The 23,267-nt window shown below is 37.2% G+C and overlaps 1 protein-coding gene across 11 annotated transcripts in view; it reads left to right on the top strand.

The window, feature by feature from the left end:
- The window catches only part of CDIP1 (cell death inducing p53 target 1), a 54,869-nt gene that overhangs the window by 9,568 nt on the left and 22,034 nt on the right, over positions 1-23,267 (top strand). For 3 of the 11 annotated variants that reach the window (XM_056806101.1, XM_056806103.1, XM_007498751.3), the window contains one exon: positions 7,136-7,267. The exons of the other annotated variants lie outside the window; for them this stretch is intronic. The gene's annotated coding sequence lies outside the window, so the exon portion shown is untranslated. The remainder of the gene's footprint in view (positions 1-7,135; positions 7,268-23,267) is intronic. 11 annotated transcript variants of the gene reach the window in all.

The raw sequence follows: 23,267 nt of genomic DNA, 5'->3' as shown, positions 1-23,267 counted from the left end.
GAGAAATTCTAGGGTAGTGACTAGTAAAATATTAAAAAGGGCATATGGGATATGCTATAAATTGATGCTGTCCTACTTTAACCAGACCCTCAATATACCAAGGCAATTCTTTTATTCCTTAATTGATTTCCTTCTCCCAATCCCTCCCCCCTTCCATCCCCAGGGCCTTTGTTACAGCTTCAACATTGCTCTTGTATGTATATGTTATTTATATACTCTTTATTAGAAAGTGAGTTCCTTAGCAGCAGGGGCAGTGTTTTTACTTTTCTTTGTGTCTGCAATATTAGCACAATGGGGAACACAGAATAAACTTAGAAAATTCAGAAACAATTCTAGCCTTTCTTTTCTATAATCAAGCTTTCTACACTTTCCTTTTTCCCTTTTCCGAGCAGAGGACTGTGTCTTTCTTTTTCTGGTAGTATTTTATTTTCCCCCAATTACATGTGAAAACAATGTGAAACATTGATTTTTGGTGGTGGGAGAGCAAAAAAAGATTTATTAAATTTATCCATTTTTAGACACTTAATATTCTATATGTATACATGATTCACAAACAGGTTTAAAGGTAGGAATTTTTAAAATTCTAATTCAGAATTCTATTTTTAAAGCAATGAAAAAGTCTAATAACACCTAAAATAAGCCATCCACTAGCCTTCAAGGAAGAAAAACCAAATTTCTCAAAACTAAGAACTATCAAATACAAGAAATATCTAATTTACAAAGTAGTTATATTCCAATGCTTCATTTAGAATAGGGGTTTTTGTTTGTGTAGCAGCTTAAAGTCTATGGACCTCTTCTCAGACTAATGTTTTTTTAAATGTAGAAAATAAAATACATAGGATACAAAGAATTCTATGTTAAAATAAAATTATCAGAATATTTTTTAAAAGTAGTTCGCAGACTTTTAACATGAATTTGTGTGAAATGAAAACTGAGGGGACCTTGAAAATTTCAAAGTACACCCTCTTTAAGGGAGGGGTAGAGAGAGATAAAGATATAGATATAGATGTGGGGCCACTTGTGGCAGATATCTAATCCTCTTCTTCTCACCCACCTCTTTCCTGCTTTCCCTTTTATTTTTTTATTTTTTTGAGATGGGAGGATGAGAGGCCAAGGATACTGAGAAGGCTGGAGCTAGGAAGAGAGAGCATGTATATATGGGAGGTTAGCAGGTGTTCACTTACATTCTTGGTTTCAGCCCTCTGCATGAGGTAGATCCTGGAACATGCAGATTGGGGGGACCTACTATATTTTCAAATCTTGCTATTTCTACCTTTACCACCTCCCTCATGACCAGCCCCGTTATCTTTATTCACATTGTAGGACTTAAATTAATGCCCATTACTTCAAGTGTTATATTTTATAAAGTTTATTAATAATCACTAGAAGTAAAGGAATAAAAAGGTAATTATCTAGCAAAATAAGACCATGTGACCAAGCTCTCCTTGCCTGCTTAAAAGAGCCTGCACCACCAAATCCACATCAGGAAGACGAGAGTGAGAGGTGGGGCAATACTAAATTTATATCCTTCCCATGTCAGCACATAATGTGAGGAGAGTGGGGTGCTGGGAATTATAGTTTTTAGGCTAACAGAGTCTAATAATACAATTCTCCCTGTGATCCTTTGGGAGACTAGTCTCCCCAATGGATCATTTAAACATAACTATCTTATAACTCTAAAAATCTTCTAACTAAAGGTGCATACAATATGGCACCTTCTAAGAGGAAACCAAAATAGTTGGAAATAAGAGGGAAATAGAAGAGAGAGAGAGAGAGAGAGAGCAAAACTAGTGTTTGCTAGGCTCGTTGACAAAAAGCCAATTGGGGGAAGTGTCCCCTTTGGCATAAGAGTTTACATTCAAAATAAGTGCATTCAACCCCCCCACAGTTCAATTTCACTACATCCCAAAGTTCATTCTAGATCTTTTTGGTGCAGTGTGTGGTTTCTGCAGGAATCTTCATGGTGCTTTCTCCAAGCAGTTCAGAACCTTTCTTGATTCAGAAAGATAGCAAGTTTCTTATCCAAAAATTACTCTCAAACAAGAAAAATTTTTATAAAACAAGAATTTTATGACAATTATACAGTCCCCCTTGAGGAGGGTGTTGACAAACCCACAGGTCACCCAGAGATACATAGCTGAGGTATGAGGTATATGAATCAATTGTCAAAAGAAAATAAAAAACATAAAAAACCCAAATAAATGAGAAAAAAGTAACTTCTGGATGAAATATAAAATATCAAAGTCTTATGTGTAAAAATTCCAAGTAAGGAAAAATAAACTTATAACAGGTCCTTGAATCAGGGCCCGATTAAAGGGATTTATGTCCCACAAGCCTGTAGGACCACTGTATTTAGTCAATCGACAGCTAGGACTACAGAAAATTGCCACACTTATGAAAGACAGAAAAGGGACTCGATTTTTGTAGTAGATGGGAATTAGCATTGCTTGGTCTGATTTACTTTTGCTATCAGGGACAGGTGAGCCAATATGGTAGCCAAACTTAGGTATTTGTCAAAATGTGGCACAGGGAAGACCTGTGTCTGACATATATCAAACAGCTGCAACCTTGAACCTCCAATAAGTCCTTTGTCTTGGCACAGATTCTTAATAATCCCACCGGGATTGTTTGGTCTCCTTGACCTTGTGCTCATAGCCACTATACAGATTAACTTTGTGCTTCCTTGGCACTGTGCAATGGCTCTTTTGTGATCCCTTCTCCTGGAATCAGACACAGTTATTAATCAAAGTTTTTTTTATTAATTTATTTTTATTTTTATTATTTATTTTATTTTATTATTTATTTATTTTTAAATTTTATTTATTTTTAAATTATTTATATTTATATATAAATATTAGTAATTAATTAATTCAATTTATTATTTGTTTTTGTTTGGTTTATTGTATATATAAATAAATATTATTTATTAATTTAAAAAAGTATTTTTTATTAATCAAAATAAAAACAAAGTTATTAATAAAGTCCCACAATATTTACCAATCAATGTCAGATTTCCATAGTCTAAAGCTTTAGGGTATGCATTGATATTAGGGCTAATGGATATTTTAAACTTATATGAGTGCAAAATAAAAAAACCATGAATGCTGGTAACATGTGCTTCAAGTACAAAAAAATGAGAGAAAAAAGAACCTCAAATACTCTATTGCACATACAAGGGAAAAAAATAATAAAATTAAAAAAATCAAAAATATATAGTTCACAATCAGTGACAACTGTGTTTGCCCAAGGAGAGGCAGAGGTAGTGGTGCTACTAGATATCTAAAAATCATTTCTGAAAGGCCCCTTACAATCAATTTAAATTTTTAGGTCATTAAATTTTCTAAAGGTTGTAAACAGGTTGTAACCAGTTTGATGGAGTCCACCCATTATCATCTATGTGACAATTAACAAAGGCGCAAAAGGCTGTTTAGGCAACATGTGACCTTGATGGATCTGGTGACAAACCCCAAATCCATAAAGACCTATGGTTTTGCCATGCAAAAGGGTTTGTACAAGTTGTTTTTGAATTTCTACAATGGTATTTTCTCCAGTCCAGTCATATGGGGAGGTATAAATAAAGATAGCAGGATGATGCAAATAAAAACAGTATAACAACATATAGCTAATAGCCAAAACACAGTAATTTAAAGTGACTATAGGGTAACAGAATATATTAGATTAGATCAATATGTGAACTTAACAAACAAAATTAAATCTTAAAAACAATCAGCAAATACAATAAGTGATAGGATAGTCACTGAATTCAAGAGGCCTTTTCTTCAATTCCAATAGCTGTGTTACAGACTTCTTCACTATTTGGAGAGGAACAAACTTGAACAGTTAGCAATGGAGTCTGAAAAACTAAAAATTGACCTCCAGACTCTTTAAGGTTCTTTACCCTCCCCAGTATTATCATCCATCTAGATTCCTTTGGTCAAACCTCTGGGGTTCCCCATACCTGCACTGGGTATAGTGTGGATGAATCCCATATATTGGATGTGTTGCAGAGTCTGGGCAGGCCAAAATAGCTAGGGGGTGTATGAAGATGAATCTAAGATTATTCAAGCTAATCTCAAGGACCAGCGTACCCAGTAACAATAGAGTCCCCCAAAACTTGGAGCTTTGAGAGCTCTGTAATGCTCTCCCAGAATGGGAATTATTTGAGATAGGCAGGAAACTGGGCCATGCTTGCAATTCTACTTCCTGTTTGGAAGAGTAACCTTCCTTTCCCTCCCCCTCAGGGGTAAAAATGCCAGGGAGCCACTTACTAACACTGCCATGTGGACAGGGAGTTAAGAGGCTAAAAGGTAAGCCCTTTAGGAGGCTGCTTGTTGCCTAAAAGAAGTATCCAGACTTCACATTCAAGTGTTAGCAATGCAAGGGAAAGAGGAGTTAATGCTTTACTAGCAACTGCAGTAGTAGGAGGAGCAGCAGCAGCAGCAGCAGCAGAAGAAGAATTAAGGGTTCTAAACCTCACTTCTGGTCGCCATAAATGTAGGACTTAAATTAATATCTAATACTTCAAGTGTTATATTTTATAAAGTTTATTAATAATCACTAGAAGTAAAGTAATAAAAAGGTAATTATCTAACAAAACAAGACTATGTAACCAAGCTCTCCTTGCCTGTTTGAAAGAGCCTGTCCCACCAAAGCTGTGTTAGGAAAATGAGAGTGAGAGGTGGGGGCTACACCAAATTTATATCCTCCCTACATCAACACGTAATGTGAGGAGAGTAGGGTGCTGGGAATTGTAGTTTTTAGGGTAACAGATTCTAATTACACAACATTGTCACTACTTAGTTCAAGCCTCATCACCTTTTGCCTACCCTACTAGTTGGTATTCCTGTTCTAGGTTTAGTTACTGTAGATCATCCTCTACATCATTACCAAAGAGATTTTTCCTTTAGTGCAGATTTGACCATATCACTCCCTTACTCAAAAAAATTCAGGGGTTCAATTCCTGGGGCCTCTGGATATAAACTATCCTGTTTACCTTTTAAAGTATTTTGACCTCAACATATCCTTCTATCTTTGTTGTCTGTTATTGCAAAAATTAAAATTAGATCTCAAATAATAAAAAATATTATATTTAGGAGGTTTATTAAATGATCATTAGAAATCAAGGAATGAAGAGGATACAAAATAAAAACCGCCTGCCCATGGATGGTTAACCATTTTCAAAATCCCCACCTTACCACCATCACTGCTAATTGCTGCATCATGCCAAAGAGGAGGAAGAGCCTCAAGGTCCACTTCCTTTATCCTCTGTCTACAGGAAGTACATAATGACAGGAAGTCAGTGGGCTCTTGGGATATGTAGGTTTTTTTTAGGGTAACAGATTTTCAGTTATACATTATTCTACCTCCTGTACTTGAATCTTTTCAAACTGGCTCTTTCCCTTTCTCATGAACATATCTTTTGCTTTTCCTAGGCTTTCCCTCAGGTTTGTAATATGCATCCTATTACCTCTTCAGAAAATCCTTTTTCTCCTTCAAGATATACTTCAGGCACTGCTTTTTACATTAAGCCTTTGCTAATCCCTTCAACTCTTTACTACCCTTCTTTCAAAGCACCTTGTCTCTATTTCTCTTTTTTATTCTGTATATGCTTGTGTCAACCTGGAAAACTACAGAACTACTAAAGTAATCAACAAAATCAAATCTTTAATCAGACAAGAGATAGATCCATAATAACCAGCCACTATACAGAGTTAAACTAAGCTCAGGTATCACACAGAGTCAAACCCTGGGGGCTCTGGGGACAATGTCTCTGAGAGGATCAACCAAGCTAGATGATTCTCCAAAGAATAATAGAACATAGCAATCTTATATCTTTTGGGGAATTAAGCATAGCAAACATACACTGATGGGTTGTAAGCAGGCTTGGGAAAGAGGCTATAGGCAGAAGCTGGTGTATCAGGGAGTGGTCTCCTACAATGGATAAAAGAAGGATGGTTTCTTATGTCCAAAGGGATTTAAAAGACTGCCTGCCTTTTGATCCACTGCTGGGTTTGTACCCCAAAGAGATGATAAGGAAAAAGACTTGTGCAAAAATATTTATAGCTGCATTCTTTCTGGTGGCAAAAAAAAAAAAAAATTGGAAAATGAGGGAATGCCCTTCAATTGGGGAATGGCTGAACAAATTGTGATATCTGTTGGTGATGGAATACTATTATGCTCAAAGGAATAATGAACTGGAGGAATTCCATCTGAACTGGAACGACCTCCAGGAATTGATGCAGAGTGAAAGTAACAGAACCAGGAGAACATTATATACAGAATGTAATGAACTTCTCTACTAGCAGCAATGCAATGATCCAGGACAATTCTGAGGGACTTAAGAGAAAGAACACTATCCACATCCAGAGAAAGATCTGTGGGAGTAGAAACATAGAATAAAAACAATTGAATCATGTGTTTCAATAGGGATATGATTGGGGATAGAGACTTTAGATGATCACCCTAGTGCAAATATTAATAATATGAAAAAAGGTCTTGATCAATGGCACATGTAAAGCCCAGAGGAATTGCTTGTTGGCTATTGGATGGGTGGGTGGGAGGAGGGAAGTGAAAGAACATGATACATAACTGTGGAAAAATACTCTAAATTAAATAAATAAGCTTAAAAAAAAAATAAAAAGGATAGTTCCTGCCAGGTATTGGTCTTCTTGGGAAAGGATTTCTGATACAATGGGGGAAACTTTCTAAGACAAAAAAGGTACTTAACATTTGATTATGTCTACTAGTTCCACTTAAACTGGAATCATTAAGTACTTTAAGATCTTTTGTTTGGTCTGAAACAAAGTCAGTCTGGGACTTCCCTTAAGGGATTGGCAAATTTGGGGTTTCCAGGTTTCTAGTTGACACTTGTCTCCTTCATTAGGAATAGGAGTTGGTTGTTTCTTTGTAATTTGTATCCCTAACATAGTGCCTGGTATAAGAATGTTTATTGATTGAGTCAGTCCATGAGACTAGAGGTGAGTTTGGAGACAAGTAGAGACAAAATGAGGAAGATGGTGTTAAATTTATGGTTGGACTGAATATATTTAATTGGTCACCAGGGATTTAATTCCTAAATCCCCAAAATGCATTACTAAAGTCAGAATGGAATTTATGGTAGTTTATTTTACAATAGAGGGAAGATATTAAGGAAGCAAGAAAGAGAAGAAAAGGAGAGAGAGAAAGAGAGAGAGAAGAGAAGAGAAGAGAGAGAGAGAGAGAGAGCGTGCGTGAGCGAGCAAGCAAGCTCTGGCTACCTCTGAGCCAGGTAGGAATTCAAAGGCCCAAGCCAGGGGAAATGAGTCTCAAGACGATGGGTTTATGCCTCCAGAAAGTCCAAGGAAAGGAAGTCAGCCTTTACACTCACCATGTGTTAGTTCAATCAGCAGATTCGTTATCAGCCTCAACTCCAGTAGAACTGCTTCTTACAAGAGGTTCCACTCCAAGTGTCTCCACTCCAAGTGTGGCTTTTCTCTCCAAGTGTCTCTGTTAATACTTTTAAAGGCCTTTTTCTCTTGCATCACTTCCCCTAAATTTTTATGTTTACCAGTCACAGCCAGTGCTTCACTCCAGGACTGACCACTCTTTCACTCGTGGGTCACAGTCCTCCCACTCAATGTATGAAATGGGTGTTCATACCTTTCTGTTGTTAAAATCCCAAATGGGTAGATCTCCATACTCAACTTTAAGTACGTGCTTACATTTTGGGGGATTAAAATCTAAAAATAGGGGATTACAATTTAATCTTCACAATCAAGGAAGACCTAAGTACCTTCATTGTTACAATCAGGGGAGAGCCAAATTTAATCTTCACAATGGAGAATAGGAGGAAAGGGATGGATGAATAGACTAGAGATCACAATAAAGGTAAAGAGCAGATCTTTTAAAAATATGTTTATTCAACTCTGAGGTATTACCTCACACCTAGCAGATTGGCTAACATGACAGCAAAGGAAAGTAATAAGTGTTGGAGGAGATGTGGCAAAATTGGGACATTAATACATTGCTGGTGGAGTTATAAATTGATGCAACCATTCTGGAAGGCAACTTGGAACTATGCCCAAAGGGTGCTAAAAGACTGCCTGTCCTTTGATCCAGCCATACCACTGCTGAGTTTATACGCCAAGGAGATAATAAGGAAAAATACTTGTACAAAAATATTTATAGCTGTAATCTTTGTGGTGGCAAAAAATTAGAAAATGAGGGTATGCCCTCCAATTGGGGAATGGCTAAACAAATTGTGTTGTATGTTGGTGGTGGAATACTATTGTGCTTAAAGAAATAATGAACTGGTGGAATTCCATGTGAACTGGAACGACCTCTAGGAATTGACGCAAAGTAAAAGGAGCAGAACCAGGAGACCTTATACAGAGACTGATACACTGTGGTACAATTGAATGTAATGGACTTCTCTACTAGTAGCAATGCAATGATCCAGAACAATTCAAATGGACTTATGAGAAAGAATGCTTTCCACATCCAGAGGAAAAAACTATGGGAACAGAAACACCAAGGAAAAACAACTGCTTGATCACATGGGTCTATGGGGATATGATTGGGGATATCGGTTCTAGATGATCACCCTAGTGCAAATATCAATAATATGGAGATAGACCTTGATCAATGACACATGTAAAAACTCAGCAGAATTACACATCAGCTATGGGAGGAGGTTGGAGATGTAAAAATTAAAATTAATGTCAGTAATAAAATATATTTTTGGTGATTTATTAATGATCATTAGAAATAAAGGAATAGAAAAGGTAATGAAATAAAAAGGCTACGTGCCCATGGCTGAGAGCCCATTTAGAATCCCCACGCTTACTTACCACTGCCACCATGCTCGCTGCAAGCCAAAGAGGGCGGGACCCTCCACTTCCCTGCCTAATATCCCCTGTCTACAGGAAGTATGTAATGACAAGAAGTCAGTGAATTCCCAGGAAATGTAGTTCTTTTTTAGGGTAACAGATTTTCAATTCAACATTCCCCCTGAAATCTGTGGATGACTAATCTCTCCATGGGATCTTGTAAACATAATCAATTTTTAAATTACAGTAATTTGGATAAAAGGGAAAAGAACAAACCCATGATTGCTAGGTGCATTGACAAAAAGCCAGTTAGGGGGCAGTCCCCTTCGGCATAAGAGTATACATACAAAACAAATGCATTCAACCCTACACAGTTCAAATCACCACATCCCAAAGTTCACTCTGGATCTTTTGGTACAGTGTGTGGTCTGTGGAGGTATCTTCATGGTGCCTTCTCCAAACAGTTCACTTTTTGGATTCAGAGAGGTAGCATGTTTCTTAACTTAAAATTACTCTCAAAAGAAGGTAAAATTTTCATTTTAGAACAATAACAAATTATCCCCTGAAGAGGGTGTTGAAAAACACAGGGATCACTTTAGAATGCATGGCTGAGTTATGAAGTATATGAATCAATTATCAAAAGAAATAAAAACATTAAAAATCTAAATAAAAGGGGAAAAATAACTTCTGGGTGAAATATAGACTATAAAAGTCTTATGTATAAAAATTGTAAGTAAAGAATCTAGGGTTACCATGCCCGGGGATCAACTTCCCAGCTCCTTTGGTATGAGACTGTTTTGTCCCATCCATTCACATTTTTACAAATGTGGGAGGTGGGGATTATAATTGCACTTCACTTTAGCTACTAAAATGGACCCTTTACCTCTTGTTTATAAATAACTCAGAGGTAGGCAAAATCATCAGACACAGTTTTTGAAAAAAAATCTAAAAATCATGTCTAAAGACCCCTTAAAATCAATTTAAGATATTTAGCTCATTAAATTTTCCAAAGGTTGTTATACAATTGTAACCAATTTTGATGAAGTCCATCCATCATCTATGTGACAATTTACAAAGCCAAAATGGAAGAAAAAGCTGTTTGGTTTTTTTAAATGGGCTTATTCAATAATATCTATTCAGTATTGTTATAGGGGAAAGGTAACAGTATATAACAGTAGTTAAAACACAGTAGATTAAACTGATTCAGTGTAACAGAATAGTATTGATCAGATTAATATATGAACTTAAAACCAACCAAATTAAATCAGCAAAATACAGACTTTCATAAAACAATGGAGTCTAAAAAGGTTTAAAATATTCTCCATTAATACTCTCCATAAAATACTCCAGTCTCTTTAAATTTTCTTTTTCTATCTGTTCAGATTCCTTTTGTCAGGGCTCTGGTATTTCCCATAGTGAGGGAGAACTTGGTTTTGAGGAATCCCAAACTGGATGAATCTTAGAGACTGGGCAGGCCCAAATGGCAAAGGGTTGTAGGGAGATGAATTTCTCCCCTGAGTCTCAGGCAAGATAATTGAAAGGATCAGTGCACTCGTGAATGGTAGAAAATGTCCTAAAACTGGAATCTGTTTGAAATAGGCAAGGCACTGTTCTTTCTTAGAGTATGCCATGCTTGAAAGGTTTACTTCCTTCCCCTTCCCCCCTGAGATAAAACTCTAGGGAGCAATTTGTTTCCTCTGCCACAAGTTAGGGTGCTAATTGTTGCCTAAGGAAAATACACCCTGGTTTTTTAACATTTGCCCAGAGAGCAGCTCCAAGTTTATGAGTTTCGAAGATACAGTGGCAGCTACCAGCAGGAATGAAGTTGGGGCTGGGGCCAAAGCCAGAGCAGGAGCAAGAGCAGGACTAGGAGCCAACAGGATAGTCAGCAGCAACCAAAGGCAGCAGTGAGGAACAAGGAACTTGGACTCAAGCAGATGGGTGAAAGAAGAGGCATATCTCTTCTCTGCCAAGAGTCCCTGGCTAAGTCTCTCAAACTAAAAAGGGTGGGAGGGAGAGCGACCAGGCAAAAAGTAAGGACTGAAGAAGTAAGGCAGAAGCTCCAAAGAGAGTTTGGAGTTCTCTCAGAGTTTGGGGGATGGCGGGGGGGGGGGGGGGGGGGGAGGGGCGGAGTCGTGGTAGGAGAAAAGTGGCTTAAAAAATGTATCTAGGCTACCTTAAAAAAAAAAAGAGGTTTTTTTTCTCCACTTCTGGTCACCATCATGTAAAACTTAAAATTAAATCTCAATAATAAAAATATCATATTTTTGGAGATTTATTAATGATCATTAGAACTAAAGTAATAAAAATGATAATTAAATAAGACCACATACCCATGGCTGAGCAGCCCATTTAAAATCCCCTCACTTATGCTACCATGCTCACTGCAAGCCAAAGAGAACAGGACCCTCCACGTCCCCACCTAATATCCCCTGTTTACAGGAAGTACTTAATGACAGGAAGTCAGTGGGCTCCCAGGAAAAGTAGTTCTTTTTTAGGGTAACAGATTTTCAATTATACAGAGGGAAGGGAGGGGAAGAACATGAATTTTGTAACTATGGAAAAATATTCTAAATTAATTAAATAAAAGATTCTCAAGATAAAAAAATTAAAAATATTTATTTGATTGTAGACTTTTTTCATTTTTGATAAATTTTATTGGTATTTTACATTGGCTAAATTTTCCTCTGTATCCCTACCTCCTCTTCCAGAGAGCTATCCCAACAGTATATTTTTTCAAAAGAAAAAGAGTAAGAAGAAAAAAATCAGCAAAACAATACACTGAAAAAATAATCTGATAATATATGTAGTGTTCCACACCAGTTTTCAGAGGCTTGTCTCTTCAAAGGACTAGGAGACATTTTCTCATATACTAACTACACTTATTCTTTGTAATTTTATTACATTCACTTTGAATTTTTTGTGGTTATTTTTTCCATTTTCAGTGTTGTAAATCTTTGCATATATTGTTTTCTTCTATTTACTTTACTTTTTATCAGCTAATGTCTTTCCATGTGCTTCTTTGTATTTATCATAGCCATCATTTCTTACAGCACAGTAGTATTTTGTTACATTTGCGTACCATGATTTGTTTAGCCATTCCCCGGTGTAATAAAATACTCTTCTTACAGATACTATATCAGGTTGAAAGAGGGGAGAGGTACAGATGGGCTTTTTCAAGATTTGGGGTATTTGAGGTTACAGAGAACCTTCTCTCTTAACCCTTACTCCTTTCAGGGTTCCCTCACCCTTACAAAGATATCTGACTGCGTTTATTTAACTAAAGATGAATTTAATAACAAGTTCAAATTGGGAAGATATCAGGGTAGAGGGAATAGGAATTGCCCAATATTTTGCCACAGCTTGGGTTTGAGTCTCTCACAGCTTTTGAGCTGAGGGCAGGCCTCACAGGCTTGTGGAGGGTTTCTTTTATTCCTGTCAATGCTTTATCTGTACTAGCTTCCTTAAATTCAAAGTCTTTAGCAGCAGACAGCAAGAGGAAAAAGAGAATCTGATCTTCAGAGCTGGTTGGGCCTGGCTCTTTGGGCTAACTCCCTAAAGACTGGCCTTACAGTTCAAACCGCTCCCCTTAAATCCTGTTGCTCGATGACATAATTACAGGTATCCAGGTAGAGCAAACAGTTGTGAAAAATCCAGAGGCAGGGAGAGAGCACTCCTTCCAGTCTGAGGGCCAAGAAAGAGTAACTTCAATTCTCCCCTCCCCCTTCCAAGTGTCTTTGCTGTCCATCAATCTTCACTAACATTCCAGCTGCTATCTTCTCCACCTCAGTGGCAGAAAGGCCAAAGCTTGATTCAGTTTTCCTTTCCACACCAGTCATCATCTATGTTTCTAGTTTGCATAAAAAAGATCTAATATGAATTGGAAGATGGGAGATGTAGAATATAGGAATTAAATTAAAGTCCAATACTTCAAGTACTCTATTTTTAAAGTTTATTTTCTGACAAAATAGAACCATGTGATTAAGGTTTTCTACCTGCTCAAAAATCTCTGTTACACCAAATCCTGGATAGGAAAAAAAAGAGCACTAGAGATGGAACCACACCCAATTTATAACCTATCTACATCAGCATGAAAGACAGGAAGTGAGTAGGGTACTGGGAATCATAGTTCTGCTGGGGATCATAGTTTTTAAGGTAACATTCAAATTACACAATAAGGATAAGTTGCTGTAGTTGAAGAGTGAGGCATCTTTTCTCTGGCAAAGCAGAATTCGTTTTAGACGCTGAAAGAGCTCTATATAGGTTAGAAGTTATATGGTCCCTGTTAACTGGGAAAAAACACAGAACTACTGAGTAGTCAGAAAAGCCACATTTTAAGGAAAAGGGGTTTCAGTGCTTTCAAGGTCTCCAAACAGAGTAGTTCGCTACAAACCCACGCAGAGTCCCAAGACCCTGGATGTTCTGGTAACTGACCCCCTGGAAGAGTCAACAGTGCTAGATTGACAACTCCAAGGAACAAAAGAATTTGGGGGACCTATATACCATTTGGGGGATCCAGGGACAGGGAAAGATGATTGATTGACTTTATTAAGACTACAAGGAAATAGGAGTGTCTGGCCAAATACTATCAGGTTTAGGAAAGGAACCATAGCCCAAGACTAGGTGTAATGGAATGGACTATTTACTATGGACTCTAAAGAGATGGTCTTCTTGGGAAAGGATCTCTGATACAATGGGAGAGACCAAGAGGACAAAAGGATATTTTAGCATATGCTTAGGCCTGGCATCTCCACCTAAACCAGTATAATCAATCATTTACCTTAGGGTCTGTTATTCAGTCTTATGTTAGCTAAGTTTGAGATTTCCTTCAGGGTGGATTCTCTGGGGAACAAGGGCAAACTTTGGGGTCTCCATCTTTCAAGCTGACTAAACTTGGGGTTTTTAGATTCCATGTTGACACCCCCTAAAAAACTAAAAATTAAAAATAATAACTTGACCCATTGTCATTCTTCTTTCCCATTCTGGCTTTACCTCTTGCCAGACTCCTGTAGTGTCATTCAATAAATATTTGAGAGCCAAGTAGGTACCTAGCATCATGGGGAAAACAAGTCTAAGACTTAGCTATATCTTAAGGAATTTGAAATCTAGACATTGTTAGAATAGGAACTTTAGAGATCATCATATCATAAACCCTTTTATCATAAAAACAAACCAAGAATCAGGGAAATGAAAATAATTTACTTAATATTATAGCTGGTTAGTGGCAAAGCCTTACTTAAACCAGCATTTCCTACCTTCTAGCCCTAAGGCACTTTGCATTTTTTCCTCAGCAGTTTGGAAAACAAAATGTACATTTAACAGTTAAAATACTAGGAAGTATATGATTAAGTGCCAAATAAGTATTTTTGATAACAAGACCTATAGGAACTCAGGAAGGAAATTGCTAATTTCCTTTTATAATAGGGATACTAGACAGGTACAAACCTAATAATGGGCTGTTGTTGGCTTTTAGAATCTATCCTAATTAAAGTTGTAGAAGTTTATCTCAAACAAGTTGAATTTGGTGGGCCATGGCAATTCATGAAAACATTTTACTGATTTAAAAAGGAATAATAAGAAAAAGTGCTAGACTTTTAGAGAATTGCTGTGGGCAGAGAATATCTTGAGTTCATCACAACATTCAACAAAGTCTGTTATGGTATTTTTTTTTTAGCCCTTCTGCCCTAGAATTAATACTAAATATCTATTACATGGCAGAAGAGTGGTAAGGACTTAGGCAATTTGGGTTAAGTTGACTTGCCCAGAATCACACAACTAGGAAGTATCTGAATGAAGAAGCTCCTGTCTCCCGGCTTGGCTCTATCCACTGAGACACCTAGCTGCCCCTGTTATGGTATCCTTAAGGACAAAATGGAGAAATAGTAACTTGCCCATGGTTCAGTAATGTAGTTAGGTTGTTGACCGAATCCAAATATAAATGGATCTTTGTCAGCCTGATGCCTAGTGGCATGTCACATAGCTCTATCTTCCATCCTATCCTAAGTTTTAAAAAAATTAGTGACTCAGTTATATTATAGAAAGAATTCCTAACAAATCTGATATAACAGAACTGGAATGATATAACAGAGCTGACACTGGATGAAAGACTTAGGGTCTTAAAACATCTTGGATGAGCAAAACAAATTTAATGTTTCATTGATTTTTTTTTTACAGTAGAATTACTAAGCAGTAGAATGGTTCCTTGTAACAAAGAAAAAAAATAGTTAAGCAAAACAACTTCTATGGGCACTGTGTCTAACAGCATGTGCCTATCGACAATTGGCCCCCATTTCCCCTCAGATTTGATTTTGGAATTTTCTTTAAAATCTGTGCTAAAAGGACTGCTTAGGACTTGTGTGAAATTTGAGAAGCCATTGGGATCTGTGCCACATAGTTTTTGAGATGCACTTGAAAAGAAACTCTTTGATCCTCCCCAGGAGCCCAGAGACTTTCTTGGAGTTGGAGATAGGGATATGTGCCAGTTGCTAAGGACTGAGGATGCTGCTTCAGTTTAAGAAGTATATAGAAACAATTTTGATCCATGACTCCCAAACTGTGAACTTCGATGTATCTAGGACTTTCATAAAGGCCCCAGTAACTCACCCATAGTGGCAGAAATGATTACTGCTTGCACATGCCAGATACAGGACATTGTGCTAGCCTTAAAATAAATTTAAAAATAAAGGGCATCTTTAAATATATATATGGACTATTTTATTTATTTTTTAGAATATTTTTCCATGTTTACATGATTTGTTTTCTTTCCCTCTGTTAAGTTAAATTTATGGGTTGAGACTGAATATAATAATAATTAGTTGCCAAGGATTTTATTTATAAAACCCTAAATGAAAGTACTCAAATCAGAATGGAGTTTTTATGGTGATTTAATTACAACAGGAGGAAGAAATTATTAGAGGGAGAGAGAGAGAGGGAGAGAAGGAAAGGAGTTTAACTCAAAACTGCTCTGGTTCAGGCTGAGCCAAAGTGGGAGTTTAAGGCCTTGGAGAGCCAAGGCAGAGAAGGGAGTCAGTCCTTATCATTCACATGACTGATCTGAAGGAAAGCTGTCTGCAGGGCTCCTCCAAGATTGAGCTCCAGGATCGAACTGATGTCTAGCCCTCTCTACAGGAAGTGATGAGAACTCCAGAGGCTGTTCTCTACCTCACTTCCTGTGTCTCACATGTGCCAATGGTGGCTCAAGCTTGGCTTAGGACAGCCCAGGGGGACAGTTAGTTGTTTCTGATTTGTCATTAGCTAGCACATGCCCATGTAGTGTGGGTGTGCACATTCCTGGGTGCCAGACAAAGCAAGATGGAGGAAATTTAAAAATCACACCTCCCCTCTTCCCTTCCCCCTCCTAGAGCAATTGTTTTAGTGGACTTTAGATCAGTATAAGTCAGCAGGAGGGCATGGATATTTCTGAAGCTAATACAATCTTAGGCTGTATTCATAGAAGTTTAGTATCCAGGACAAGAAAGAAGATGGTATTGATATACTCTATGCTGGATAGGCCAAATCAGAAGACTGATAATGAAAGATGCTACCTACCACCTGACAGTGGAACTCAGAGTACAGATTAAGATGCACATTTTTTGATATGGCTAATGTATTGTTTTAGTTTGCCTGACTTATTATCAGATTGTCATTTTTTTAGTTGAGGAGGGTTTTGGGGAGATAGTGGGGAACTAGCAGTAATGATACCCCCCCAAAAAGAAAAAAGAGTTGGTGTAATATTTTTTAAAGTACAGAAGAGAACAAAAGGATATTAGGAGAAAGACAAGTAGGACAGCTTTCAAATTAATGGGGGATTTTAAAGAATGCAAGCTGTACAAAATAATTCATAGTTTTATGAACAGGTTTGTGTATATGGACATGCTTATGCTTATTGATGTTTGCCAAATTCAAAATAACAAAATTACAATAAAAGTTCTACAGTTTTTCAAATATGTAGCTTTTTAAAATTTCCTGTCCTCATCACAGTTTCCTTAAAAAAAAATTCATGGGATTTGAATTGAACTGAGAGATAAGAATATGTGAAGGGACATCAAAGTCCTAAAGTAGGCAGTCAGTAAGTTGATTGGAGATGAAAACTGTGAGCCATGTACTGAAGTACTTGAGAAAGGAAGGAGAGTTAGTTAATAGTAGCAGTGTTCAGCACCAGGTAACATGGAAAAATGGAGTGAGGGACCCTCAAAGGAGAATCTGTAAGTTGAAATGGAAAGCAATAGTATACTAAGCCCTCCTGCTCAGTATATATGGGTGATATGAAGAATCATTAAGTAATAGTGTCTTCTAGGGAAAACTAGATTTCTAGGAGCATAAAAATAGTACAGCATAAAGTCATGAATTTAGAATTGACCTAGGGATAACTAAACAAATTGTACATTAATAGAATAGAATATTACTGTATTGTAGGAAACAGTGAAAATACAGAGAAGCATGGAAAGACTGACATGAATTGATATAAAGTAAAGTAAGCAGAACCAGCAAAACAATATATACAATGAATAAAAATCATGTAAATAGTAAGAACCACCACTGAGTGGTCAAAAATGAGTACTGCAAACTTATAAAGAACAAGCCTGTCCTCAAACATGAGATATGAAAAGCTATATCACCTTGCTTCTCTGGAGCTAGGGGGAGAGTGAGAAAGGGAAGGAGTACACAGTATCACACATAATTGTTTTTAATGTATTGATGGGTTTTGCTGACTTTTTTATCACCTTCCTCATTTAGATTTTTTAAAATTCATTGTTATAAACAGGAGAGCTTACTGGGAGAGGAAGAAATACAGGGGTAAATGAAGTGACATAAAAACAAAAAATAGAAATAAAAGTCTTTTTTTTAAACCCTTACCTTCTGTCTTAGCACAGAAGAGTGGTAAGGGCCAGGCAAGGGGGGTCAAGTGACTTGCCCAGGGTCACACAGTTAGGAAGTATCTGAGGTCAGATTTTAATCCAGGACCTCCTGTCTCTGGACCTGGCTCTTGAAATCCAGCCACCCAGCTGCCCTCAGGAATAAAAGCCTTTTAAAAAAAAACTGACCTCCATAACTTCTTTAGTCCAGCCCATATCCAAAGCATGAATTCTGACACACCATTAATGACAAGTGGTCATTTAGTCTCTATTTGAAGACCTCCAGTGATGGGAATTACCTATGTCCAGAGGCATCCCATTCCATTTTTGGACAGCTCTAGTTGTTAGGAAGAACTAGAGGGTACTATGGCTTAGACACTACCTGTGTGTGTGGATAAGTCACTTAAATCATTTTCCTCATCTGTATAATGAGCTGGAGAAGGAAATGACAAATCATTCTGGTGTCTGTGAAGAAAATATTGATGGGATCATGAAGAGCCAGACATGACTGAAGCAACTGAATAATAACAATTGTTAGGAAATTTTTCCTTATGGTCTGTACCAGTGTTGCGGGGGAAGTATTGGCATCAAAGCCAGCACTGGGGGAGCTGTTCTGTTTCCCCTCTTCCCAGCGCATGAGGACATTTTTTTGCATGCCCTGCCCCTCTGTCCAGCCATCCAAAGCAAGCACTTCCTCCCTCTGCCCTCTCTCTCTCTCCCCAGTGCACACAGAGCTTGAATTTGCCCACTGGACACTTGAACTGGAAAAGGTTTTCTGATGCTGGTCTATATCTGTGCTTTTCTTTGGTGTAGGAAACACTCTTTACCTGGGCAAATGAACCACCCTTCTTCACTATTATAATCTTGGAGAGTTGCCTCTAGTGTAGAGAGATTAAGTGATTTGCTCATCATACAACCAGTGTGTGTGTACAGTTGGGACCTGAATTCAAGGTTTGCTAATGCCAAGGCCTAGTATATTCCACTGAAACATACATACTGCCTCATTTTTTCTTTATATTAAACTAAAATATAACTTCCATCCAATCCAGTAACTTCCATCCCTTGATTGTAGCTGCTTTCTGTGGTCAAGTTGAACAAGTCTGATCTTCTATATGACAGCTTTATTTTAATAGCAGATAATATTCCACAAATTTTCTTTTGCTAAATATCCTGAGTTCTTTGAATTGCTCTCACATGGCTCAATTTTGAATTCCCTGATTATATCAGTCTCTTTTGGATGTGCATTCCTTGTCAGTGTTCCTTCTAAAATGTGGTAACTAGTGTTGGACATAATGGTACAGATGTGATCTGACCAGGGCACAGTACAGAGTACTATTGCTCTTTTGCTTTGGACACTTTATTAAGGTAGCCTAAGGCCTCATTAAGTTTGGTTGTCACATCACACTGCTGACTCATATTGAGCTTGCAGCTGACTCATCTTGTTAAGAATTCCCAAGACATTAGACATAAATATTCAGATGTAAGTACAGAAATAAGCCATCTATGCATTCTTTTTGGATGACATGCTTTTAGTTTATCTATATCACCAATTTTTCACCTCCCTTTCCCATCAGTGTGGATAATTATTTAGAAACTAGTTCTAGTCATATAGCAGTTTAATATTCACAAAATTCTTTGTGTATAACCTTTTACATAACAGGATAGAGCATAGAACCATTTGTAGTTCTTTTTTATTTTTTAGTTACGTGTAAAAACAATTTTTGGCAATTAAAAAATTTTTTCATTTCTTTATTTCTTGCAGCATTTTCACAGAAACGTTCAATCTTTTTTTTTTACTCTCTTACTCCCTACAACAAATATTCCACATATTTTATTTTTTAAATTTTTTTTTGAAAATTCTATTTAATTAATTTAGAATATTTTTCCATGGTTACAAGATTCATGTTCTTTCCCTCCTCTCCCCCAACCCCCTTCCCATAGCTGACATGCATTTCCACTGGGTTTTACATGTCATTGATCAAGACCTATTTCCATATTATTGATAATTACACTAGGATGATCATTTAGAGTCTACATCTCCAATCATATCCCCATCAACCCATGTGATCAAGCAGTTGTTTTTCTTCTACGTTTCTGCTCCCACAGTTCTTTCTCTGGATGTGGTAGTGTTCTTTCTCATAAGTCCCTCAGAATTGTCCTGGATTGTTGCATTGCTGCTAGTAGAGAAGTCCATTACATTTGATTGTACCACAGTGTATCAGTCTCTGTTTTCAGTGTTCTTCTGGTTCTGCTCCTCTCACTCTGCATCACTTCCTGGAGGTTGTTCCAGTTCACATGGAATTCCTCCACTTTATTATTCCTTTGAGCACAATAGTATTCCATCACCAACATATACCACAATTTGTTTAGCCATTCCCCAATTGAAGGGCATCCTCTCATTTTCCAATTTTTTGCCACCACTTTAGAGCACAGCTATGAATATTTTGGTGCAAATATTTTTCCTTTATTATCTCTTTGGGGTACAAACCCAGCCGTGGTATGGCTGAATCAAAGGGTAGGCACTCTTTTAGCACCCTTTGGGCATAGTTCCAAATTTGGCAATTGTTTTTTGATATTTTAGAATTCATTTTTTCTTCCCTCTCCTCCCCAAGGTGATGAGTAGTCTGATATAGGTTATATCCATAATTTCCATATTGCTTATGTCATGCACAGAGTAGAAATCTTATGAAGGAAATATAGTGGAAGATGGCATCCTGTGATCTGCACTCAAACTCCAAAAATCCCTTCTTTGGCTGTGGACAGCATTTTCATCATGAATCCCTTGTGGTTACCTTGGAGATTTGCTTTGCTGATAATGGTTTAGTCCATGGTTGATCATCATAGTGCCTAATTTCTGTTATTGTTTACATTGTGGTTCTGCTTATTTCCCTTTGCAATGGTTCATATAAATCTTTCCAGGTTTTTCTGAACTCATTCTGTTTGTTGTTTTTTATGGTGCAATAGTATTCTATTACAACTATATGCCACAATTTGTTCATCCATTCTCCAGGTGATGTATATCCCCTTAGTTTCTAATTCTTTGCCACCTGCAAAGAGCTGCTAAAAATATTTTGGTAGAAGTAGGTCCTTTCCCCTTATCTCTGATCTCTTTGGGATATAGACCCAGCATTGGTATTGCTGCATTAACATTTGCAAGTCTCTTAAAACTTTGATTTCATTTGAGAGGACTTTGGTATAGTAGAAGGAACTCTGGATTCTAGGGACCTAAATTTTAGCTCTAATTCTATTATAGCTAGTTGTGTGATATTGGGCAAGTTAGTTAATCTTGTTGTGGGGGGCTAAGACCAAAACTTAACAATAAAAAAGAGAAATTTATTAATTTAGAATGTAATGCTGAATCTGGCTAGGAGGACAGTATAGGTGGAAGACTGCCTCCTAGGTGGAATAGTATAGATGAAAAGCTGTTCCCAGATGACCTCAATTCTGGGGTCTTTATACTCTTTACAGCATTGAAGACATGACTTTGTGCCAAAGTGAAGATGTGACTCTAGAGTGGTATGCACTGAGGCCCAAAGACATAGGGGTAACCCTCCTAGTTTAGAGGACAGATGAATATCTGAGATACACTTCCTTGATATCATCAAGTTGTATCTCTCTGTCCATCTCAAATCTAAAGGAGGATAATCCTCTCAGTGTCTTATCAGAGTTACAGATGTTTTGGGTTAGGAGTCACCAGGATAGAATGGAACAAAGGAATTTCCCTCCTTGTAGTTTGCCTGAAACATTTCTATAGTTTTGGGAGTACAATGCCCATGCCAGTAGGAATGTCACTTTTACTTATTATGTTGTAGAAATTTACAGAGTAATTTCCTCCTGACTCTAGTAGACAAGTAGTACATATACTTTTCCCTTTATTCATGTCAGAAAAGTGGAGCCATTTGACCTAAGTTGAGTGACTGTGGTAAGAACCAAACCCAGTCTCTTTATATATATAAGAGTAATGGGAAAGAAAGAACAATCACTTTATTTGTCATAACTCTTAATTCTGTTCATATTCTTGTTTATACTTTATTCTGTTTTCTCCAAAGAGGTCCATTGGGTTAAAAGCCAGCCTTAGCCATAAATATCAATAGGCTAATTTCAAATTATTATTATCTACTAAATCATGTATGAGATTCTAATACACAGGCTGGGAATTTTTTTAGTAATGAGGAGCTAAGTGGGAGTGGCTATACTCCGTACTTGTAGGCTAAGAGAATAAAGAGGGAGATACAAAGGGATGGGAACATATGCATAATGAAAGGGACAGCAGTCTATTGCCACTCTAGATGAAACACTTGCCTCCCTTCTGTACTTTGTCTGAATTAATCTTTCCTTTGGAAAAGATACTTTGATCAACAAATCAGACTACCTCTGCCTGAGTTCACTTACCCTCTGATTAAATTATAAATTCTGAATTATGAGGAAAGGTGACATGGTGGAGTGAAAAGAACATTAGATTTAGAGTAGAAGAGGCAAGAAGTTTGAATTCTACCTCTGACATTTACTAACTATGTGATTATAGGCAAATCACTTACTCTCTCTGAGCCCATTTTCCTCATTCATAAAATAGGGGTGTTGATAATAATAATGATAATTATAATCATGGTATTTACTTCAAAGGATCATTATGAGTAACAAATGAGATTCTATATAGGAAATATTTTGCAAACCTTAGAGTCCTATGGAAGTATCAGTTATGTTAATAATAATATCCAAATAAATGATATTTTTACTGGAATGTGGATTAAGCTGGGCAGTAGTGCTTTTTTTTTTTTAAACTCTTACCTTCTATTACTGAGTTTTTGTTTCAAAGCAGAAGAGCAATAAAGGCTAGGCAAATGGGATTAAGTGACTTACCTAGGGTCACACAGCTAGGAAGTGTCTGAGGCCAGATTTGAACCTAGGTCCTCCCAACTCTGGGCCTGACTCTCTTATCTACTAAAACACTTGGCTGCCTGTCAGTCACTTTCTAAATCCTGTCTTGGGTTATCATGCATCTCCAACTTCTATTTTTTGGGTCCCTTTAAGGAACTACTTGCCCAATTAGCTTTTGTTTTGCCCCTTTATGACTCTACACATTTAGGCTCCATAGTATTCTAGCAGTTTTTTCTTTGATGTTGGGTTTCCACCCTCCGGAAACATGATCCAGGGAGCAGAATCTGGATGAAGGCCTCTTGGAGTAGTGCATCTATGGAGGCTTTTTGTTTAGAAAGCTCTGAGTGATGGGAAAGGAAGAAAGCCTCATTTCAGTCAACTCAACAAAAAAGAATGTTGTTCCCTGGCAAATGCCTGAGAACCTGCTTCTTGGGGAATAAATGAACCCTGAGGCTGACAAATGGGTTTGTAATGCCATAGCTACTAAGCAGAAAGAGAGCTCTCTACCAGTGTAAACACCCAATAACTAAGCTTGTGAATACAGCTTATTCCCTGAGAAATTTGGAGCTAATTACAACAATTCTTATGTTCTGGAATGACTTTAGCATGAAATGAATTGTAGAGGAGTGGTGATAGATACCTGTCCTTAATGCATTTAACATAATTTTTTTTTGAGACAAATAGACATAATTTTTTTTGAGACAAATAGACAGACTAGGAAGGACAA

The sequence above is a fragment of the Monodelphis domestica genome, chromosome 7 (assembly GCF_027887165.1).
Source record: "Monodelphis domestica isolate mMonDom1 chromosome 7, mMonDom1.pri, whole genome shotgun sequence".
NCBI lineage: Eukaryota > Metazoa > Chordata > Mammalia > Didelphimorphia > Didelphidae > Monodelphis > Monodelphis domestica.
This window is presented reverse-complemented; position numbering and strand designations above follow the sequence as displayed.